General features: G+C 45.6%; 1 protein-coding gene and 1 long non-coding RNA gene across 2 annotated transcripts in view; one reads left to right on the top strand and one right to left on the bottom strand.

The window, feature by feature from the left end:
• Positions 1-1701: 1701 nt before the first annotated feature.
• On the bottom strand, positions 1702-16161 carry LOC125447934 (uncharacterized). The gene is made up of 4 exons (XR_007246628.2): positions 15860-16161; positions 14120-14450; positions 13891-14038; positions 1702-2484 (listed from the first exon to the last, which is right to left on the bottom strand). It is a non-coding gene; the product is annotated as an uncharacterized LOC125447934 (long non-coding RNA).
• Positions 16162-18594: 2433 nt separating this feature from the next.
• LOC125447933 (leucine zipper putative tumor suppressor 1-like) overlaps positions 18595-23942 on the top strand; it is a 46479-nt gene continuing 41131 nt past the window's right edge. The window contains exon 1 of the mRNA XM_048522736.2: positions 18595-18863. The gene's annotated coding sequence lies outside the window, so the exon portion shown is untranslated. The remainder of the gene's footprint in view (positions 18864-23942) is intronic.

Genomic DNA, 23942 nt, shown 5'->3' with positions numbered 1-23942 from the left:
TTAGACGGCCAAAGAATGTTTCCATGCTGTACGTCTGTGCGACTATAAGTACTTTTAACAGATACAGTACATGTAAGATCTTACCAGCAGAGGTCAGTCTTGACTGTCTGATGGCACCTAAAAACAGCAACAGTTTGATTTAAAAAAACAGCATTTTCTCCTCTGGAACCCAGATTATTCTCGGTTTCAGGTGCTAGATGGAATATAATGCTGGGAGATGTGAGATTATTCATTCTGAGTGGGAGCAATGAAAATAAAACTGATTTTTGCCAATCATTATTGCGGGATTTGGTTGCCCATGTCCTGGACCAGCCACATCCCAGTGTGAATCCTGTCTTCATCGATTACCTGTTTATTTCTTTCCATAGTTAGTGAACATGACGGTTCGTCACTGAAACATATCCACACGAGGCTGCTTTCACAAGAGAACAGAACTTTATTACAATTTTACAATTAATAAAACAAGCTCATGAGTTATAATGATCTTAAAATAGACAGCTAAACAAAGTCTCCAACTATTTCCCAACACACATTCTTACAGAGCCAAGTCCAGAAAAATTAAAATCCAATCCCAGCTCTTCCAGTTTCTCCCCAACTTAGAGGGGAAAGATTTAAAGGAGATCCAAGGGGCAACCTTTTCACACAGAGGGTGGTGTGTGAATGGAATGAGCTGCCAAAGGAGGTGGTGGAGGTTGGTCCAGTGATAACATTTAAAAGGCATCTGGATGGGTACATAGATGGGAGGGGTTCAGAGGGATACAGGCCAAATGCTGGAAAATGGGACTAGATTGATATAGGATATGTGGGTGCCATGGATGAGTTGGACGGCTCAAGGGTCTGTTTCTGTGCTATAAATCTCTATGATCCTTAACAATTCATGAGTTCTCATTAACCTGAAGACCAAATATTTTTCTGGAATGGAAAGTTCACAAATGGAATATTTCTGCTGAGGTGACTAGTACCATGACTCCTTCAAAGACAGAAACTGAGACAGTAGGAACTGCAGATGCTGTAGAATCTGAGATAACAAGGTGTAGAGCTGGATGAACACAGCAGGCCAAGTAGCATCAGAGGAGCAGGAAGGCTGACGCTTCGGGCTGAGACGCTTCTTCAGAAATTAGTTTCAAAAGGACGGTCGAGGCTCAAAATGTCAGCCTTCCTGCTCCTCTGATGCTGCTTGGCCTGCTGTGTTCATCCAGCTCTACACCTTGTTAAGACAGAAACTGAACCTGCTTTTTAGCTGAACACTGATGCCTTCTGAATGAATGCTTACTGCGTTTCCTGTGGTCATAAACCTAACAGTATAAACCATGTTTCCACAAGCACCACTGGGCTCTGCAGACACCTGCTTCAAGACTGCATTTAATCCTTGAAAAGGTGGCAGAGTGCTTTCAGAACAAAAAAAAACGACCTTTTGCAGAAGTAACTATCACCTATCTGCCAGGTATTTGAAAATCCAATTTTCAGAAATGATATTTCTTTTGTATGTGCAGAGATACATAGAGTCAGAGAGCTGTACAGCACAAAAACAGACCCTTCAGTTTGACTCATCCATGCCAACCAGCTATCCTGAATTAATCCAGTTGCGTTTGCTAGCATTTGGCCCATATCGCGTGAAACCCTTCCTATTAATGTACCCATCCAGATGCCTTTTCAAATGCTGCAACTGTACTAGCCTCCACCACTTCCTCTGGCAGCTCATTCCATACACGCACCACCGTCTGCATGAAAAAGCCCCTTAGGTCCCTTTTATCTTTGATCACACCATGAAAGTTAGCAGATGGGTACAGCAAGCAACAGGAAGGCTGCTGGTAGATGAGCCTTTATTGCAGGCAGGGTTGGAGTAGAGACATCTTGCAGGGCTGCATGAAAATCACACTCAGAATGATGTGGACAGTTTGGTTCCCCTTGGTCTCATGTTTGCCTTTGAGGTGATTCGACAAAGTTTCAAACAAATGATTTGCCCAGAGGCTGAATACATTGGGTCAGTGTTCTCCAGGAAGTCTTGAACAACAGGAGGTGATCTAATTGAAACATAGAAGACCCTGAAGGGGCTGAGAAAGGTTGGTCCTGAGAGGCAGTGAAATTAACAGGATGGAGAGTCAGGCTGACCATTAAGGATTGAGCTGAGGAGACAGGGAGGATTTTGGATCTTTGGAATTCTGCAGCCTGGAGGTTTCAATGTCACTTGTTGAATATATTGAAAGCTGAGATTGCTCGATCTTTGCACACCAAAGGAACTGAGCTGAAACGTCAGCTATGATCAAGCCCGTTTCATACATATAAACTGTGGATGTTGGAAATCAGAAATTAAGACAGAAGTTGCTGGAGAAACTCAGCAGGGATGACATCACCTATAGAGAGAAAGCAGAGTTAACATCTGGATCCAGTGACCTTTCCTCAAGTTTTTTTCAAGCAATGTCTGTTTTTGCCACCACTAGAGTGTCCAATGGGCCAAATGGTCTACTGGCTGTTTCTGAAGTTCTGAAAGAAAACATCATACTTAGTTCAGAACATTCATGTTTGCCTGATGTTTAAAGAACAGCAATTAGTTCCAGATTAGTAACTATGTTCTAGTTCCTGTTCCCCAACAGCTCATCACAAAAACAAATTAATTTAGACATTTTCCAACAATACCACTCAGAAATAGCTTCTCAAAGTTCTTATAACCACTATCTAGGTGAAACTGAAAGGTAGAATGAGTGGAAGAACTTGCATTTATGTAGCACATTACACATCCTCTGGAAATCCTTAAACATATCGCAGAGCTGAGACACAGTGTAAGAAACGGTCACTGTCACATCAGCAAACACAGCAGACAGTTTATACAGAGGATCTTCTTCATACACTGGACAGGCTTCACAGTTCTTATACCATCCACAAGGGGATCACCTCCAATACTGTGGCATTTAAACTGTGCCAGCGGGCTTGACCACTGAAAAAACACCGAGGCAGGCAATCGTCTATGAAGAGGGGGAGTTCTATTAATCCGTGGATAAATGTTAAAACAACATAGTCAAGAGCCAGTCTATGGCACCTGAAACAAAGGGGTGACTGTCAGCAAAGTCATGGAGAACACAGTCCTGACCGTACACAGGTATAGATTCGAGCTCAAATACGCACTGATGTCCTCAGACTTTGGTCAAAAAAAAATTGCACGTAATGTCCAAGGGATGTTTTTCTCCCAAGAGCACTATTAGCATGTTTCTACCACCTCCATCAAGACTGTTCCTTGTTTAGACAAATAAATGTGAACTTCCAGTGAATGGCTAAAGGGAGAGCACAATAGGATCTTGCACTGTCAGTCATTGAAGGCAAGAAACAAACATTAAAACATTGACCAAGCATTATTTTAGGCAGCAGTTTGGACATTAAACTACGTAACCTGACCTTTTAACGTTTGATACATCTGGAAATTCCACTTCACAATTATAATTTACAGCATCCTTTCAACAGACTTGCACTTATCCCTGAGCCAGAGACTGCTGGCTCCTGAAGTTTATTTCTTTTTCTTTCCTTTCTCAGCCTGCTAACATTTAACCCAAGAACCATCTTTCATGGTCAGTGAATCCCTACAGATTCTACCATAGCTTCAGCTGGGCAAATCTTTCAGCCTCTCTTTAACTTTGAAATGAATTTAGCATTTACAAGCAAAGCATGTGGCTCCCACCCACATTGCTACATGGTCAACCACACAGAGGCTTGATCTGTGCAGATCACCTTTGCAGACTGCACGTGTCTGAGTGATTTTGAGGGGATCTCAGAAATCCTTCTCCATCCAAGCCCATCACCACAGCAATGTGAATCATATGGACCTTGTATCCAGGTAGAAATGCTGATTTCCTAACCCTGCACCTCTCCAACTCTCTTCTCTTTCAAAATTGAAGATTTTAAGTGCACTTGTTCACAATTTGACAATTGTGTTCTCTTGTTAAAAGAACACAAAGCCTCATGTGAATGTTTTCATTGACTGATATTGCAGCCTCATGGCTGCTGAGACACAAGTAGATTTCCAACTTGGCCAAACAGCAAAGGATGCTGGGTATAGAACAAAGAACAGTACAGGCCCTCCAGCCCACAATGTTGTACCAACCAAATATCCTACTAATATCAATCTACCCTGCACACCCTACATTTTACTATCCTCCACGTGCCTATCCAAGAGTCGCTTAAAAGTCTCTAAAGTATCTGACTCCACTACCACTGCCGCAGCACATTCCACACACCCAACACTCTTTGTGAAGAACCTACCTCTGACATCTCCCCTATATCTTCCTTCAATCTCCTTAAAATTATGCCCCCTCGTAATAATCATTTCCGCCCTGGGAAAAAGTCTCTTACTATCTATGCCTCTCATCATCTTCTACACCTCTATCAAGTCATCTCTCATCCTTCTTCACTCCAATGAGAAAAGCCGTAGCTTTCCTCATAAGACCTGCCTTCTATTCCAGGCAGCATCCTGGTAAATCTCCTCTGTACCCTCTCTAAAGCATCCATATCTTTCCGACAATGAGGTGACCAGAACTGAACACAATATCCCAACTGTGGTTTCACCAGAGTTTTATAGAGCTGCAGTGTATCCTTACAGCTCTTAAACTCAATTCCCCTGCCAATGAAAGCCAACACACCATACACCTTCTTTACCATCCTATAAACTTGGCAATAACTTAGAGGGATCTATGGATGTAGACCCCAAGATCCATCTGTTCCTCCATACTGCTGAGGATCCTGCCATTAACCTTATATTCTCCATTCAAATCCGACCTTCCAAATGAATCACTTGACACTTTTCTGGGTTGAATTCCATCTGCCACTTCTTTGCCCAAATTGTACAGAACAGATTGACCAAGTGAAGCCCTGCCAATTGCAAACCCAGAGACCAGACACAGTGCACCAGCAGGAACTGGGTGCTGTTGACAGTGTAAAAGGACAGATCTTGTCAACAGCTACACCAGACAGACACACCCCCAACAACGTATAAACCTCCACCTTCCCCACCAGTCCCACCACCCCTGACACTTTTCCCTGCAACTGCAGGAAGTGCTACACCTGCCCCTACACCTCACCCCTCACCCTCATCCCAGGCCCCACTAAAACCTTCCTCATTAAACAGATGTTCAATGTCACATCTGCTAATGTGGTATACTGTATCCACTGTACCCGTTGTGGCCTCCTCTACATTGGGGAAACCAAGCGGAGGCTTGGGGGCTGCTCTGCAGAACACCTACCCTTGGCTCAGGACAAACAAATGCACCTCCCACCCGGGAGCTACTTCAACTCCCACTCCCACTCCTTGGACGACATGTCCATCCTGGGCTTCCTGCAGTGCCACAATGATGCCACCCGAAGGTTGCAGGAACAGCGCCTCATATTTCACTCGGGAACCCTGCAGCCCAATGGTATCAATGTGGACTTCACGAGCTTCAAAATCTCCTCTCCCACTACCGCGTCCTAAAACCAGCCCAGCTTGTCCCTGCGTCCTTGACTTGTCCATCTTCCCTTGACCGACCTACCCCCATCTAAACTCCCCACCTACACTCACCTTTACTGGCTCCATCCCCACCTCCCTGACCCCTCCACCTATCTGCTCCTTTATCCATCTTCCATCCGCCTGCCCCCCCCCCCCCACTATTTATTTGAGTCCCCTTCCCCTCCCCCATTTCTGAAGAAGGGTCTAGACCCGAAACGTCAGTTTTCCTGCTCCTCTGATGCTGCTTGCCCTGCTGTGTTCATCCAGCTCCACACTGTGTTATCTCAGATTCTCCAACACCTGCAGTTCCTACTATCTCCAAAATGAGGAATGCATGTTTTCAACTAAAAACCAGACAGAATGACACCCTGCTACACAAAGAAACAAGAAAATTAGCAAGCCATCAAAATGATTGACTTCAAACACTGTTGTTCAGCCTGATCTGCCAGAGCTATAGCAAGTTCCGGAAAACCATCCAAAAATGGATTGAAAACAGGGCTCATCTGCAGATCGATCTCTTCGACCTTGTGTACACGAAGAAGCAACTATAAAATACAGTTATTGTCACGTCAGCAAATATAGCAGCCAATTTATCCATAGAAAGAGTCCACATGCAACATCTTCCACATACACTGGGCAGGATTGACCGTTCTAATTCCATCCACAAAGACACCTCCAACACTGTACAGGAGTCGATAGGGTTATCGCATGCTACACAAAGCTGTATGTCATGAGATTTATCAGGTCTGCAACCAACCAGACCTTAGGCAGCAACTTGAGCCAAGCAGGTGAAGGTTCACATGCCATCCTCAAACTGGAACAGTGCAAGTTCCATCAAACACAAAAACAGGCCATTCAACTCGACTTGACTGTGCTGGTGTTTATGTCCATATAAAGCTCCCCTCACCTCACAACTCTCCAGTTCACCCTCTCACCATTTCTTCCATCCCCTTCTCCCTCGTGTGTTAGCTGGCTTGCTGTTAAACTTGCGAAAACTATTCATTGGCACGATGAGGGAGCAGGTTCACCACTCACAGGGCGAACCAGACTTGATGAGATTAATGAGCGATCATCTCATCATGATTGTTCAAGTGATACTGAGGAGATGTTATCACCTTCTCAGCCCTTGCAGACCTGCTAGGAGATAGTGTCAGAGCAGGAGGAGTTACTGATTACCCAGAGCTTGCTCAGTATCTGTCAGCGCTTGTGGTGAAATGTTGAGGCACAGTGTGCAGGAAACAAGGCTTGGGAGATAATTCCTGGTCTTGTTCCACATCTGAGCAGATCCTAGCTGTGGTACACGTGAACAAGAACAGAATCATTAAATCCCCACAATGTGCAAGTAGGCCATTCAGTCCATCGAGCCCATACTGGCCATCTGAAGAGCATCCAGCCAGTCCCATCTCTGTCAGCCCGCATTTCCTGTGGCCAATCCATCCTAACCTGCACGTCTTCGGACTGTGGGAGGAAACCCAGGCAGACACGGGGAGAACGTGCAAACTCCACACAGACAGTCGCCCGAGGCTGGGGTCAAATTGGGTCCCTGGCACTGTGAGGCAGCAGCGCTAACCACTGAGCCAGTTTGCCACCCATGAAGAAAAAGCAAGTTTTCTTCAAGAAAAGATCAGCTCTCCACAATCTCCCATCTTAGGCATGAAACAACTTGTTGAACTCAAAACAGAGCAATCCAGGGGTAACTAGAAACAAGATTGACAGACAGTTCCAAACAGAGCTTTTCTAGTAACTTCTGTTGTTGTTTCCAAATAGAGGCAACTGGTTCTGCCAGCAGCTGTACCCATCATCTCTGTCACAAGGAGATTTCAATCCAAACTCCCTCCCATTTTTATCATTAACACTGATGAAAAGGTTTGCAATAATTTGCGGCACACTTGCAGCAATCTGAATTGCTTTAACATCTGTAAATTCTCAGTGCTGTGAGTCTCTCTCTCTCTCTCTCTCTCTCTCTCTCTCTCTCTCCAACCATCCCCCCCCACCCCCCGCTCTCTCTCCCTCCCTCAGCTGGGAGACAGGTTGTGCAGGGACAGAGTCAGGAATCAAACCTTGTTTAATCACAGTGATGAGAACAAAGCCTGACCTCCTGCTCACTCTTTCTCTCCAAGCAGTGCTTCCACCTTTCTGACACATGGAAAACCCACGGGCTCGTCTCCTTCAGTCAGCAGAACCTGGGCCCGGCCCCAGGGCAATATAATGAGACACCCTACTCCTCCCACCCCATACCCCTGCTCTCTTTCCCACCCGAGTAAACAGAGTCATGCAGCATGGATACAGACCCATCAGTCGAATTTGTCCATTCCCCAAACTAAACTAGCCCCACCTGCCTGTGTTTGGCCCATACCCCTCAAGACTTTACTTTTCCACGTAGCTGTCCAAATGTCTTTTGAAGTTATAACTGTGCCCACCTCTACCACTTCCTCATTCCCTTTACACACCACAATTCCAATCCTGAATGGGGAAACTGCAACAACTGTTTATTCCTGTCTGGCACAATCACTAAGAGGGCCAATCCATGGCTTACAAAGGAAATTAAGATAGGATCTGATTCTAAGGAAGAAGCATTCAGAATAGTCAAGAAAAATAATATGTCTGAGGACTGGCAGCAGTTTAGAATTCACAAAAAAGGAATTGATTAGGAGTTGCAAAAATACAGTACGAAAGTAAGCTTGCAGGGGACACTGACACTGAGTTTCTACAGGTTTGTGAAGAGAAAGAGATTAGTAAAAACAAATGTAGGTTTCCTACAGACAGAAAACGGAGGAATGTACATTAGGGGACAAAGAAATGGCTGAGCAACTAAATACATTCTTTGATTCTGCCTACACAGAAGAAGACATAAATTAGACATCAGAAATGTTGGAGAATGCAAGATTTAGTGAGAGGGCAGAGGTGATGGGGATCGATATTAATAGAGAAATGGTGCAGGGAAAGTTGCTGGGATTGAAGGCTGATAAATTCCCAGGGCCTGATAATCTACATCCCAGAGTACTTCAGGAAGTAACTCTAAAAACAGTAGATGCATTGGAGGTCATCTTTCAGGATTCTATAGACTCTGGAACAGTCCTGCAGATTGGAGACTGGCTAATGTCACTCCAATATTCAAAAAGGAAGGGAGACAGAAAAACAGGAAATTATAGACCAGCGAGTCGAAGATCGCTATCGGGGATCTCTCTCGAATCCATCGTCAAGGATTTTAAAACAGAGCATTTAGAAAGTAGTGGCAGGGTCAGACAGAGTCAGTATAGATTTATGAAGGGGAAATCATGCTTGACAAACCTGTTGGAACTTAGACCATAAGACATAGGAGTGGAAGTAAGGCCATTCGGCCCATCAAGTCCACTCCGCCATTTAAATCATGGCTGATGGGCATTTCAACACCGCTTCCCTGCACTCTCCTCGTAGCCCTTGATTCCTTTTGAGATCAAGAATTTGTCGATCTCTGCCTTGAAGGCATCCAACGTCCCGGCCTCCACTGCACTCTGCAGCAATGAATTCCACAAGCCCACCACTCTCTGGCTGAAGAAACGTCGTCTCATTTCAGTTTTAAATTTACCCCCTCTAATTTTAAGGCTGTGTCCACGGGTCCTAGTCTCCCCGCCTCAACCTTCTAAATGCTAATGAGTACAATCCCAGGATCCTTAGCCTTTCATCATACGCTAAACCTACCATTCCAGGGATCATCCGTGTGAATCTCCGCTGGACACGCTCCAGGGCTAGTATGTCCTTCCTGAGGTGTGGGGCCCAAAATTGGACACAGTGTTCTAAACTAGAGCCTTATAAAGCCTCAGAAGCACATCGCTGCTTTTATATTCCAACCCTCTTGAGATAAACAACAACATTACATTCGCTTTCTTAATTACGGACTCTACCTGCAAGTTAACTTTTAGAGAACCCTGGACCAACACTCCCAGATCCCTTTGCACCTCTGATTTGCAAATTTTCTCACCATTTAGAAAATAGTCCATGCCTGTATTCTTTTTTCCAAAGTGCAAAACCTCACATTTACTCACATTGAATTTCATCAGCCATTTCCTGGACCACTCTCCTAAACTGTCTAAATCTTTCTGCAGCTTCCCCACCTCCTCAGTACTACCTGCCTGTCCACCTATCTTTGTATCATTGGCAAACTTCGCCAGAATGCCCCCAGTCCCTTCATCCAGATCATAAATATATAAGGTGAACAGCTGTGGCCCCAACACTGAACACTGCGGGACACCACTCGTCACCGGTTGCCATTCCGAGAAACAGCCTTTTATCCCAACTCTCTGCCTTCTGTCAGACAGCCAATCCTCAATCCAAGCCAGTAGCTCACCTCGAACACCATGGGCTCTCACCTTGCTCATCAGCCTCCCGTGAGGCACTGTATCAAAGGCCTTTTGGAAGTCTAGATAGATAACATCTACTGGGTTTCCCTGGTCTAACATACTTGTTCCTCTTCAAAGAATTCTAACAGGTTTGTCAGGCACGACCTCCCCTTACTAAATCCATGCTGACTTGTTTTAATCTGATCCTGCACTTCCAGGAATTTAGAAATCTCATCCTTGACAATAGGTTCTAGAATCTTACCAACTACCGAGGTTAGGCTAATTGGCCTATAATTTTCCATCTTTTGCCTTGATCCTTTCTTAAACAAGGGGGTTACAACAGCAATTTTGCAATCATCTGGGACTTTCCCTAACTCCAGTGACTTTTGAAAGATCACAACCAAAGCCTCCACTACTTCCTCAGCCACCTCCCTCAGAACTCTAGGACGTAGCCCATCGGGGCCAGGAGATTTATCAATTTTTAGACCCTTTAGCTTTTCTAGCACTTTCTCTTTTGTAATGCCTACCATGCTCAACTCTGCCCCCTGGCTCTCCCTAATTGTTGGCATACTACTCATGTCTTCCACTGTGAAGGCTGACGCAAAGTACTTGTTAAGTTCTTCAGCTATTTCCTTATCTCCCATCACTAGCCTTCCAGCATCAATTTGGAGCGGCCCAATGTCTACTTTTGCCTCTCGTTTGTTTCTTATTTATTGAAAGAAGCTTTTACTATCATTTCTAATATTACTAGCTAGCCTTCCTTCACATTTGATCCTCCTTCCTTGTTGCTCTCTTTGTTATCCTCTGTTTGTTTTTGTAGCCTTCCTAATCTTCTGATTTCCCAGTGCTCTTGGCCACTTCATAGGCTGTCTCTTTTTCTTTGATAATATTTCCTGACTTAACTAACCCTAACCCTAACTTCATGAAGATGTCACAAGTAGAGTTGACAAGGGGGAGCCAATCGATGTAAAATATTTAGACTTTCAGAAAGCATTTGACAAAGTCCCACATAAGGGATTAATGTGCAAGATTAAAGCTCATAGGATTGGGGGAAGTGTAGCGAGATGGATAGGAAGCTGATTGGCAGAGAGGAAACGAAGCGTATAAATTAATGGGTCCTTTTCAAATTGGCAGGCAGTAACTCGTGGGGTGTCACAGGGATTGGTGCTGGGACCCCAGCTATTCACAATATATATTAACGATTTAGATGAGGGAACAAAATGTAATGTCTCAAAGTTTGCAGATGATTAGAAGTTGGGTGGGACGGTGAACTGTGCTGAGGATGCAGAGATCCTTCAACATGATTTAGATAGATTGGGTGAGTGATCAAATCAATGGCAGATATAGTTTAATTTGGATAAATGTGAAGTTATTCACTTTGGAAGCAGAAACAAGGCGGCAAGGCGGCTACCTGAATGGCTGTAAATTGGGAGAGGGGAGTGTGCAGTGGGACCTGGGTGTCCTTGTGCACCAGTTGCTGAAGGTAAGCATGCAGGTGCAGCAGACGGTAAAGAAGGCAAATGGTATGTTGGTCTTCATTGCGAGAGGTTTTGAGAACAGGAGCAGGGATGTGTTGTTGCTGTTATTCAGGGCCTCGGACAGACCACACCTGGAATATTGTGTACAGTTTTGCTCCCCTTTTCTGAGGAAAGATGCTCGTGCCCTTGAGGGATTGCAGCGAAGATTTACCAGGCTGATTCTGGGGATGGTGGGTCTAATGTATGAGGAGGATTGACCAGGATGGGATTGTTTTCACTAGAGTTCAAACGAGTGATGGGGGATCTCATAGAATATTATAAAAAATTCGAACAAGACCGGACAGGGTAGATGCAGGGAGGATGCTCCCGCTGGTGGGTGTGTCTAGAACCAGGGGTCACAGTCTGAGGATTCGGGGTGGACCACTTTGGATGGAGATGAGGCGACATTTCTTCACCCAAAGAGCAGTGAGCCTGTGGAATTCACTACCACAGGAAGTAGTTGATGCCAAAACATTGAATGTATTCAAGAGGTGACTAGATATAGCACTTGGTGCAAATGGGATGAAAGGATATGGGGAGAAAGTAGGATTAGGCTGTGGAGTTGGACAATGAGGCAAGATTGTGAAGAATGGTGGAGCAGGCTCGAAGGGCTGAATGGCCTCCTCTTGCTCCTATGTTTTGATGTGACTCAGCTTCTGCTCAGGTGGGCTACTCTGAAGGTTCACCGTCCTCTGAATGAAGACGTTTTTACAATCTAGCAACAGGACAAAGAACAAAGAAAATTACAGCACAGGAATAGGCCCTTTGGCCCTCCAAGCCTGCGCCAATCTAGATCCTCTATCTAAACCTGTTGCCTGTTCTCCAAGGATCTGTATCCCTCTGCTCCCTGGCTGTCCAGATACGTCTTAAATGATACTATCATGCCCGCCTCTACCACCTCCGCTGGCAATGCGTTCCAGGCACCCACCGCCCTCTGCGTAAAGAACTTTCCATGCATATCTCCCTTAAACTTTCCTCCTCTCTCTTTGAACTCATGACCCCTAGTAATTGAGTCCCCCACTCTGGGAAAATGCTTCTTGCTATCCACCCTGTCTAAACCCCTCACGATTTTGTAGACCTCAATCAGGTGCCCCCTCAACCTCTGTCTTTCTAATGAAAATAATCCTAATCTATTCAACCTCTCTTCATAGCTAGCACCCTCCATACCAGGCAACATCCTGGTGAACCTCCTCTGCACCCTCTCCAAAGCATTCACATCCTTTTGGTAATGTGGTGACCAGAACTGTACGCAGTATTCCAAATGTGGTCGAACCAAAGTCTTATACAACGGTAATACGACCTGCCAACTCTTGTACTCAATATCCCGCCCAATGAAGGAAAGCATACTGTATGCCTTCTTGACCACGCTATCGACCTGCATTGCCACCTTCAGGGTACAATGGACCTGAACAGCCAGATCTCTCTGTGCATCAATTTTCCCCAGGGCTTTCCATTTACCATATAGTTCACTCTTGAATTGGATCTTCCAAAATGTATCACCTCCATTTGGCTCTTCAAGCCTGCCCCACCATTCAATGTGATTATGGGTAATTGTCTATCTTGGAGCCATGTTCCTGCTTTCTCCCCAGGCCCCATGATGCCCAAAATATCCAAAACCTTTCTCTCTCCCCCTTTTGTTTGAATATACTCGATGTCCCCATCCTCCACCAACCTCTGCGTGAGGAAATGTTTCCTGATCTCAGTCTGAAATGTTCTCCCCTGAATGTCCCTGAGACTGTGTCTCATGGTTCCAGACTGCCCCCACCCAGGGGAACCATCCTCCCTGCACTTTTGTCCAAAGAGCCATCTCCTTGTTCTGAACTGCTGTGAACAGGATCTGCTGAAAACATTTCAGTGCTCAGGTCACAGCTGCCTGATGCTGGCACAGAGAACAAGCACCTACCAAGTGGAGGGCCCTGTGCACTGCAGAGTCTGAATGGCCAGGGAGGCTCCATTGTTCAGGTTTGCTCTGCTCGGAGTATGAAACGCAAGCAGTCTATCCTAGGGTTACAGTAGCCCTTCAACTGGGGGCAGGTTCGTGTTGGAATTAGCTCATTGGCCTCAGGCATGGCCCCATGTAAAGCACAGATATTCCAGAAGAGCCTCAGCACCTTCCCGACAGGCAGAGACACATTCCAAGTTTTAGACCATTCTGATGGTGTAGTTTGGAGATAAAAGCTGACAATCATCCTCTTTTCAGGCAGCCCTCCATCCTGAAATACCCAGTGGCCAGATGAGCACTTGGTCAACAAACCCCATTTGGAAACAACAAGCGTCTGAAACATTTCCTCAGGAAAAGGAAACTCACAGGAGGAGGGAAGAAAATATCTTTGAGGAGAATGCAACACTAAAATTAACCCCTTCTTCACAGAGGCTTCCACCAAACATGGAGAAACTTGTGACTTACTGGGGATAGAGCACTGAAATAGCCACACATAGGATAGGGATTCGCTTTACAGTGAAAGTGAAGCATTGAAAACACAATAGGTTTCACACCAAGTTCAGCATCAATGAATTTTCAGGCGCAGCAACAACACGAAAGGGGGTTTGATCCAAGGGGCTACGCGCACGCATACACACAAACCTGAGTTACACCAGCCTAAGGATTCTGGAGGTAAAGTTGACTCAGAGCTTCCAGAGGTCATTACAGCTGTTTACAGAAAGAGCCTGTCTGTGACTAGGTCTTGCACTGTCAGCCGCCTTTGAAGTCAATTTTAAGAGAGTGAAGAGATCTGTAACACAAAACAGGTATTCACTTGTGCACTGAGTTCATGACAGTCATAATTTATCCTGACAGTGAACACACTACTTACGGGAGTCTGCTGCTATCTTAACTAATTAACTGATGTCTTTGTTCACTTCAGCGACCTCTCCCAGAGTGAGCATCTTTCTCTTGACATTGTGGGCGTTTCCTGGTTGAATAATCTCAATGGAGTTGTCTCTGGCCCCGGGAGCTGCAAGCTTCAGACGTCCTGTTGCAGTTAAACAGTAACCAGGGGCACTCAGACCTTCAGCATCAGTGCACCATTCATCCAGCTTTTGGCTCTTCTGTATCTCAACTCGATCCACCCATCCTTTCTCCAGATCCCCAGGCATCCAAAGACAACCACGTTCAATCATCTGCATCCAAATTCTTTAATTGATCTGCGGAGAGATGGGGGGGAAAGAGTGTAAGAGTTTGATATTGTGTTTTATTCATTCATGGCACATGGGTTTTGCTAGGTGGGTCAACATTTATTCCCCTATCCTAGCTGCCCTGAAGGAGATGGTAATGGTGGTGAGTGCCTGCTTGAGCCTCGTGCTTGTGGTGTAAGGAGATTGGCACAGCACTGCGTGGGAGAGAATTCCAGGATTTTAACCCAGAAACTGTCATGTTGACAGAGGAAGTCCCAAGTACTCTGGTACAGACTGAGCTATTCTTTACAACATGTGTTTTTTCTAAGCAGAGGACATTCTAGCCAAACGATCATTGTGCATTTGTATGGCTGTCTGAAGAGTGGGAAATAGATAGAGGTGGGGGCTCTTGAATGTCACTCCTCATCAGGTGGATGGAAGGAAACTTCAATAGGATGGATTTAAAAAAGGAAGAAATTCATAGCGGTCTGTACTGCTGGGAGTTTCCTCGGCCTGTGAGGTCTGGAGTCACACATGGGCCAGTGCAGGTAAAGATGGAAGACAGCAGTGAACCAAATGGGATTACCTGACACGGTCACCATGACACCAGCCTTGAAATCCTGGTTTTTGGTTAACTCCAATTTAATCTGCCTCGGTGGGATTCAAATTCCTGTCCCTGGTGGGGTTCTGGATTCCCAGCCCAGTGACATTATCACAAATGGGACCGAGTCAATGTTCGAGGGACAACCGTTACAAACTCATTGTGGCAGATGGTGAAATCTGAATGTAATGTAAATCTGGAATGTAAAAAACATTGACACTGGCAACCATATAATCATCGTTGGTGATTGTAAAACCCATCTGCTTCACTGGTGTCCTTCCAGGAAGGAAATCTGCCATCTTTACTTTGTCTGGCCAATGCGTGACTCCAGACCCACAGTTGAGTTTACACTGCCCTCTGAAATGGCTTAACAGGTCCCTTGGTTATAGAAGGTTCCCTGGCAGCTGTCCAAGGGCAGTCACTCACGGGCAATAAATGTCAGCGTTACAACCCAGGAACAAATCCCAATTGTTAGAAAACAAAAGAGCTTGGCCATTTGGGGATAAACTCAGGTTTACAGGTGTGGGGGACAGCGTGGGTGGGGGTGGGGGCTGCTGGTCTGAAACGCTCTTCCCCAAGCCACACAGTTCAAGTGTGTTCAGGGATGGGCAATAAGTGCTGCTCTTACCAGGGGCATATGCAGATCCCATGACTGATCTTTTTAAAGATGGTGGTGGTGGAGTGTGTCAGGGACACCAGTGTGTTGGAGATCAGATCGTCTCTGGCCTCTCTCTTCTCCAAAATGGTTCCTTTCCCCCTTCTTACGAAAACCCGTTCCCGAACAGCATTATGAGTGCAGGCAACGCACAACCTCAGTGGTTTCAAGAAAGCCACTCACCTTGGTAACTTGGCAATAAGTGTTGGAACGGCCCGAATCCCATGAGAGAATGTAAAAGTCCCAGCACTGGATGGTATCAGGTCTCCACTGAAGGCTGCCACTCCCTGCCTCAGAGGGCCAACTTGTGATGGTCACCAAAGACTAACCAATCAGAAACGGCTCATCACCTCAATGATGCCTCCACAGTTGAACAGCCCACCGACTCTGCCCTCTTAAGACTTGTTACTCATGTGAGTTGTGGAACTGCTGAGAAACGGATCCACAGCAAAGGAGAGGGGACAGAGGACAAGAGGAGGAAATTATTTTGCTCAAAAAATACAGTAGAAAAAAATTTCAATGCGCCGAACAGGAGCCAAGCATCGAGGTGAGAACAGAGCAGTGGAATTCTGCAAGCTGATTTTGCCTCCCTGTGTATTTGTGATTCAATCATTATAAATTCTGGACACACAGTCCCTTTCTCTCTGACCCCACCATGAGTGCGTGTTCTCAGGAGCTGATGTAATGTGATGTGATGTGATGAGAGGATTACCTTGGCAAATTCAGGCTGCTTTCTTAGCACAAGCCTCGGTGTCCCCACTGCTGGCCTTTCCACGCTGTTTCACAACAAATGCAGAGGCGGTCATCCGGAAAGCACCTAAGCTGATGCTTGCCGACAGTGAGGAAGCAGCTCCTGATCAGCTCACATTCCTGGGAATGCCGCACGCTTCATTGGGGCAGACACAAAGAACCAGCGAAGCCCAGCTGACTGACAGACTGACAAATACTTATCTTCTGTGACCAACAGTGACCCTCCCTCTTTCAACAACATGCCAAGGTTTCAAACAGACCTCTCAAACGTTAATGGTGATCTCTCTGTCTCTCTGCACATTCTCTTTGGCTGCAACACAGCGTTCCATATTCTGTTCCGCTACCCCGTTGCATTGTGCATGGTACAATCTGCCTGTACAGCACACAAAACAACACTTTTCGCTGTATCTCGGTACATGTGACCACAATCGATCAAAAGGGACCTCTTTGACTGAGTTGATTTATTGTCACATGTACTGAGATATCATGAAAGTGTTGTTTTGCGTGCTATACAGGTAGATCGTACCATATAAACTGCATCAGGATAGCAGAAGAGGGTGCAGAACACGGTGTTAGAGCCACACAAGTATGGAGAGAGGGAGAGAGAGACAGAGAGAGAGAGAGAGACAGAGAGCAAGCGAGAGAGACAGAGACACAGAGATAGAGAGAGAGACAGAGAGAGAGAGACAGAGAGAGAGAGAGAGAGAGAGGGAAAGCAAGAAAGAGAGATATCAATATTTGAGAGGTCCATTCAGAAGTGTGATAACAGCAGGGAGAAAGCTGTTCTCGAATCTGTTTGTACATGTATTCAAACTTGTATTTCTTCCACCTGATGGAAGAGAATATAACTGGGATGGAAAGGGCCTTTGATGATGCTGGTCGTTTTCTTGAGGCAGCCGGAAGTGTAAATGGGGTCAGTGGATGGGAAGCTGGTTTGTCTAATGGACTGGGGTGTGTTCACAGCTCTCTGTAGTTTCTTGTAATCTTGGGCAGAGCAGTTGGGCCGTATACCAAGCTGTGATGCAACTGGATAGGCTGCTCTCTGTGGTACATCTGTGACAGAAACATCCCAGAGAGTGCACAGTGCACCAGGAACCTTTGTCTCCTGTCAGTTCAGATCAGTCTGGGACCTGGACATCCTACTGCAGGGACTGGAGTGCAAGATTGAGGGGGGTCTTCTGGAATTATTCCAGAGAAGAACTCGTGTACTGGATCCATCATTATTCCCCAGCCAACACCAAGTTTGAAAAAAGAACAGATTATTCAGTCATTTCCCCCATTGCTGACCATGGGAGCTTGCTGTGAAGCACCTTTGGGACGACATGAAGGCATAACATCAATAGAAATTCCTACAAACCCAGCAAAGCGAGGAACGAGTCAACAACCAGTTATGACTGATAACAAATTACATCTCTGAAAGCAAACAAAAAGCTGTTACCTGTGAAATCTGAAAGTCTCGTGGGTGTGTCCGGGTGAAGTTGAAACATATCGACGCTGATACTTAAGCTGTAAAAAAACGAGCTCTGGAGCACCAAGTGAATGGGGATCATTTCACAGGAGCATTCGCAAGTTATTTGCGACCCTGAACGACAGGAGGGAATGAGAGTTCAGAGAATTAGAAGCACGGCGAAGGAGCTAAGGGTGTTATGGGGTGTTATGGGGGGGCGAACTGAAGCGCACTGGAAATGCTGTTTTTCTGGGCTGATTATGATTCAAAAAGCTGAGTCAGCATCAAATCATTCATTCTGTTCTTAAGTCAGAGTGCATCTCTCTCCCGACACGTTTCTAGGCCTGCTGAGTTTCTCCAGTAATTTCTCGGTTTATTTCACGTTCCCTGCACCCGCGGGGTTTTAGTTTTATTCCAATAATCTCTTCACCCCTCGCAAAAAGGTTTTGAAACTGTGGAGTACTGGGAAACAAAACGTGACGTTTCTACCTGGGAAGGAGAACTGGGGGGGTGGGGGGAACTCGTTGTGTAAAAGGCTGATTTCTGCACAAACACAGCGCCCCTTGCAGAGAAGGGGTTTTCCTGTTGTATTTCTGACAGGAGGTACTGATGGGCTGAGGGGAGGTAGCCAATGGGTGTGACAGAGCTTTTGGGAGGCTGGGCACGGACTGGGGGAAAGAGGTGGGGCAGCCTCCTTTTTCCGGCTGCTGTGTGCGCTGGAGGCTCATCGGTGTGTCTGCATCCCCGGCAGATGCAGAGATCAAAAGGAGCACAGGGTGAATGAAGCTGACTGCGCCACGCACAAGCCCTCTTTCTGCTTGCTCTGGCTTCGTTTCCCCGGGGATACAATGGAGGAAGGAGCGAGCGGTTTGAGCTGTCCAGCAGAAACAGACTTTAGCAGGACTCTGTACCATTGCTAGCAGGGAGCTTGTTCAGGCACACACAGTCCCTTCGCAAAATGCTTGAGCTCCAGCAGAACGATGGCAGAAGGTAGGATGGTTTAAAGTTCGTCATTGCAAAGTACTGCAGGCTGCACACAAAAGAGAGGATGAGAGAGGAGGGGAAAATAAAGTGATCAGAAATCACAGAAGGACTGTAAAAATGCGACAGCAGCTTTGTGAGCAAACGGTCATTGCTCCCAGCCGGCCCATTAAAATTGTGCTCCAGGCACAGCAACCAGGGGCAGACCAGAGATGATGCTGAGCAGCAACAATACAAAACAGTGAAAAAGGAGCTCTTCCTCCCACACCTTCCTCCCTTCAGAGAGCTAATGTGGAGCGGCTGCTTTTTCTGGCTGGCACGTTTTCTGTTGACAAAGTCAGTGGGTTCTCTAGCGAGATAACCACTCTCCTGAAATGCCCTTTGTTCACAAGGGCCAGGGGATGGGAGGGCCAGTGTGTTTGCTATCTGTCATGGGCAGTGCTGTGTCTCTGTACCATGTTCCTCACTGCTGCTCTCTCTTCTCTCCACACAACCCCTTCCCACACACACTCCTTCAGCTTTCACTGCCAACTGCTTTGCCTCACTGCAATCAGATTCAATAAAATAGGTAGCTTTTTTCTTCTAAATAAAAACCCGCTTCACTGATGCTTCCAGCCACAGCTCTGGTCCAGTCCTGAGACAGGGATGGTTAACTCATTTTTCTTTCAGTCACACCGACTGCAAAAGCTGTGTCCCAGATGCTGTGCTAGCTCTGCAATTACAACCTTGCCCCAGCGAACACTGAAGGAAAGCCATAGAGCAAACAGCAGATTAGTGTGAAAAGATCAGAGGATTCACTAACCTCACACTAACATTTCTACAGAAATGGCAGCTCCCTGAGATAAGGGAACACCAGTACATTTTGAACCAGAGAAGGCCATTCACACCATTTAACTGGTACTGGATGAGAGTTGTTCTATAACTAACATCCATCTTTTAGCCTTAGTTCCAAAACCCTTCATCCTGTTGCCAAATAAACAAAAACCTTTTGATCTCATCTGTTTTTGTATTTTTTTAAAACGGATATAAACCCAAACAAACAGCCTTCTGAGCTCACATGCTCCAGACACACAAAATCTATACCTCATTAAACCCTGGCCAGTTAGCAAGGCTACTGAGAGTGGAGATCTTTTATCTCTGGGACAGCAAGCGGCATTCAGGTGTAGACATCAAAACCTCTCTCACCCAAAGAGACGAAGGTGAAATCACAAATTCCTAACAAGACTGCTCTGTCTGCCTCCTGTGCCTGGGAGAGATGTCTATCCATTCAGTGCTTCCGAGCACTAATGTGTTCTGATCAAAAGTTGTCACTGACTCAGCTTCTGTGTTTCTACCAAGAGGAACAAGGTACTTGTGTCATTATCAAAACTGTTTCATCTTGAATTAAACCTGCGTGTAAAGAATGTATTCTGAATTCAACATTGTCCCAGCAATCTTCTTCCAGGAAGGTTAATTGCAGTAAGTTTACAGCTGGCAACACCCTCAACACTACAGCAAATCAGCTTTTAAAAGCATCTTCACATTCAACTCCGCAGTATGACAGAGTGAATATACTCACCTTCAGTAAAAAGTTACCAACATTGTCTGCAGCCCAGGAACCTTCACAACCGAGGCAGGCAGAGACCAATAACACAATCCTGTTGATGGTCATTAGAACGATAATAAAAAAATCACTGCCAGTTCAGCGACACAAGCATTTCGAGTTCGGTGAACTTGCTTTCTGTCAAAGTGTCTAACGGCCTTGTTTTGCAATGAAAGACATTTCCAGTCAGCCACAGGTAGGGTCAAACACTAACAAGCTTTCCACAAATCAATCCATCTCTCTCTCTCTTCCCCATTAAAATAAATCTCATGACAAACAGCTAGTTAGCGAGTGATCTGTGGGGGCCCTCCAAAGTAATTGCACTCAATTAGTCTGTCCGAAAGCTATCAGGTAATTCGTTCGCTTGGCACAGCTGTGCATTTCGAGTCTTCATGATGAGGGAAACAGGAGGCGACCATTCAACCCAGTGAGTCTGTTCCTGAACTCCACACACCAACCTTTGCATCATTTCCCTGAACACATTTAGCCAATCACCCATTTTAAAATGAACAACAGATCCTGAATGAGATATATTCAGATGAGATTGCCAAATGTGTTACACATTTTGTATTTAGTTTTCCAACTATCACTCCTGAAAGGGTTGGCTTGAATGTTTTGATTCGGTCTCCTCTGGTTTTACACTCCCCAACTGGTAGAGATAATTTCTTGCTGTCTTTTCAATTCCCCTCAATATCTTCAAAGAATCAAATCACCCCACTAACCTCCTGAATTCTATGGAATCTAACTTCACCCTGTGGAATCTCTCCTTCTAATTTAACATTGGGCCGCTCCAAATTGATGCTGGAAGGCTAGTGATGGGAGATAAGGAAATAGCTGAAGAACTTAACAAGTACTTTGCGTCAGTCTTCACAGTAGAAGACATGAGTAGTATGCCAACAATTAGGGAGAGTCAGGGGGCAGAGTTGAGTATGAGGCATTACAAAAGAGAAAGTGCTAGAAAAGCTAAAAGGTCTAAAAATTGATAAATCTCCTGGCCCCGATGGGCTACATCCTAGAGTTCTGAGGGAGGTGGATGATGAAATAGCGGAGGCTTTGGTTGTGATCTTTCAAAAGTCACTGGAGTTAGGGAAAGTCCCAGATGATTGGAAAATTGCTGTTGTAACCTCCTTGTTTAAGAAAGGATCAAGGCAAAAGATAGAAAATTATAGGCTGATTAGCCTAATCTTGGTTGTTGGTAAAATTCTAGAAACCATTGTTAAGGATGAGATTTCTAAATTCCTGGAAGTGCAGGGTCAGATTAAAACAAGTCAGCATGGATTTAATAAGGGGAGGTTGTGCCTGACAAACCTGTTAGAATTCTTTGAAGAGGTAACAAGTATGTTAGACCAGGGAAACCCAGTAGATGTTATCTACCTAGGCTTCCAAGAGGCCTTTGATAAGGTGCCTCACGGAAAGCTGCTGAGCAAGGTGAGGGCCCATGGAGTTCGAGGTGAGCTACTGGCTTGGATTGAGGATTGGCTGTCTGACAGAAGGCAAAGAGTTGGGATAAAAGGCTCTTTTTCAGAATGGCAACTGGTGACGAGTGGTGTCCTGCAGTGTTCAGTGTTGGGGCCACAGCTGTTCACCTTATATATTAATAATCTGGATGAAGGGACTGGAGGCATTCTGGCAAAGTTTGCCGATGATACGAATATAGGTGGACAGGCAGGTAGTACTGAGGAGGTGGGGAGGCTGCAGAAAGATTTAGACAGTTTAGGAGAGTGGTCCAGGAAATGGCTGATGAAATGTGAGCAAATGCGAGGTTTTGCACTTTGAAAAAAAGAATACAGGCACGGACTATTTTCTAAACGGTGAGAAAATTCGTAAAGCAGAAGTACAAAGGGATCTGGGAGTGTTGGTCCAGGATTCTCTAAAAGTTAACTTGCAGGTTGAGTCTGTGATTAAGAAAGCGAATGTAATGTTGTCGTTTATCTCAAGAGGGTTGGAATATAAAAGCAGCGATGTGCTTCTGAGGCTTTATAAAGCTCTCGTTAGGCCCCATTTAGAATACTGTGTCATTTTTGGGCCCCACACCTCAGGAAGGACATACTGGCACTGGAGCGCGTCCAGCGGAGATTCACACGGATGATCCCTGGAATGGTAGGTTTAACATACGATGAACGGCTGAGGGATCCTGGGATTGTATTCAATAGAGCTTAGAAGGTTGAGGGGAGATCTAATAGAAACTTACAAGATAATGTATGGCTGAGAAAGGGTGGACGCTGGGAAGTTGTTTCTGTTAGGTGGAGAGACTAGGACCTGTGGGCACAGCTTCAGAATTAGAGGGAGTAAATTTAAAACAGACATTTCTTCAGCCAGAGAGTGGTGGGCTTGTGGAATTCATTGCCATGGAGTGCAGTGGAGGCCGGGACGTTAGATGCCTTCAAGGCAGAGATCGATAAATTCTTGATCTCACAAGGAATCAAGGGCTACGGGGAGAGTGCAGGGAAGTGGAGTTGAAATGCCCATCAGCCATGATTTAAATGGTGGAGTGGACTCAATGGGCTGAATGGCCTTACTTCCACTCCTATGTCTTATGGTCTTAACTCTTGGAGACCAACTCTCATTTGAAGCAAGCTGAGAGAATGGCCCTGCTGATAATCTTCAGGCCTGTATGCTCAGTGACTGAGCAATACCCAAGCTGTGAATTTATTCGGGGTTGTATCAGGCTGAGAGAAACCACAAGCAACAGCTAAATACAGAAACGGAAATTGCTGGAAAAGCTCAGGAGGTCTGGTAGCATCTGTGAAGCAAAAAAAAAGTTAAACTTCCTTAATCCAATGATCCTTCCTCAGAACTGGGCAACAGCTAAGTGTTTTTTTTTCCCTTTTATTCATTAATGGGCTGTGAGCATCGTTGGCCAAACAGCATTTATTGCCCAGGGGGCAGTTCAGTGTCAACCACATTGCTGTGGGTCTGCAGTCACATGTAGGCCAGACTGGTTAAGGATGGCAGTTTTCTTCCCAAAAGGACAATAGTGAACCAGAAGGGTTTTTCCTCCAATTGATAATAGATTCACAGTCATCATTAGATTCTTAATTCCAGATATTTTATTGAATTCAAATTCCAACATCTGCTGTAGCAGGATTTGAACCCAGGACATTATTTGGGTCTCTGTATTAACAGTCCAGCGATAATACCACTAGGCCATCGCCTCCCCTCATCTCTGACATCCAATGGCAGAAGGTTCATTAACCAGAGGTCTCCGATTGCAAGAGACCAGAGGTGAAATAAGCACAGTGACTGATCAGGAGAACTCTCACTTGCATACAATGTTCACAACCCACAGGGTCTGCCACACTAGGTGAGGGTGCACACACGCCGTGCTTGTCAATCTCAGTGTTCCCCAATCAGACGTTTCGGGCCTAGACCTTTCATCAGAGAGGGGGATGGGGGGAGGGAACTGGAATAAATAGGGAGAGAGGGGGAGGCGGACCGAAGATGGAGAGTAAAGAAGATAGGTGGAGAGGGTGTAGGTGGGGCCCGAAACGTCAGCTTTTGTGCTC

This window comes from Stegostoma tigrinum, chromosome 40, assembly GCF_030684315.1.
Source record: "Stegostoma tigrinum isolate sSteTig4 chromosome 40, sSteTig4.hap1, whole genome shotgun sequence".
Lineage (NCBI taxonomy): Eukaryota > Metazoa > Chordata > Chondrichthyes > Orectolobiformes > Stegostomatidae > Stegostoma > Stegostoma tigrinum.
The sequence above is the reverse complement of the archived record's forward strand: the minus strand, read 5'-3'. Positions and strand labels throughout refer to the sequence as shown.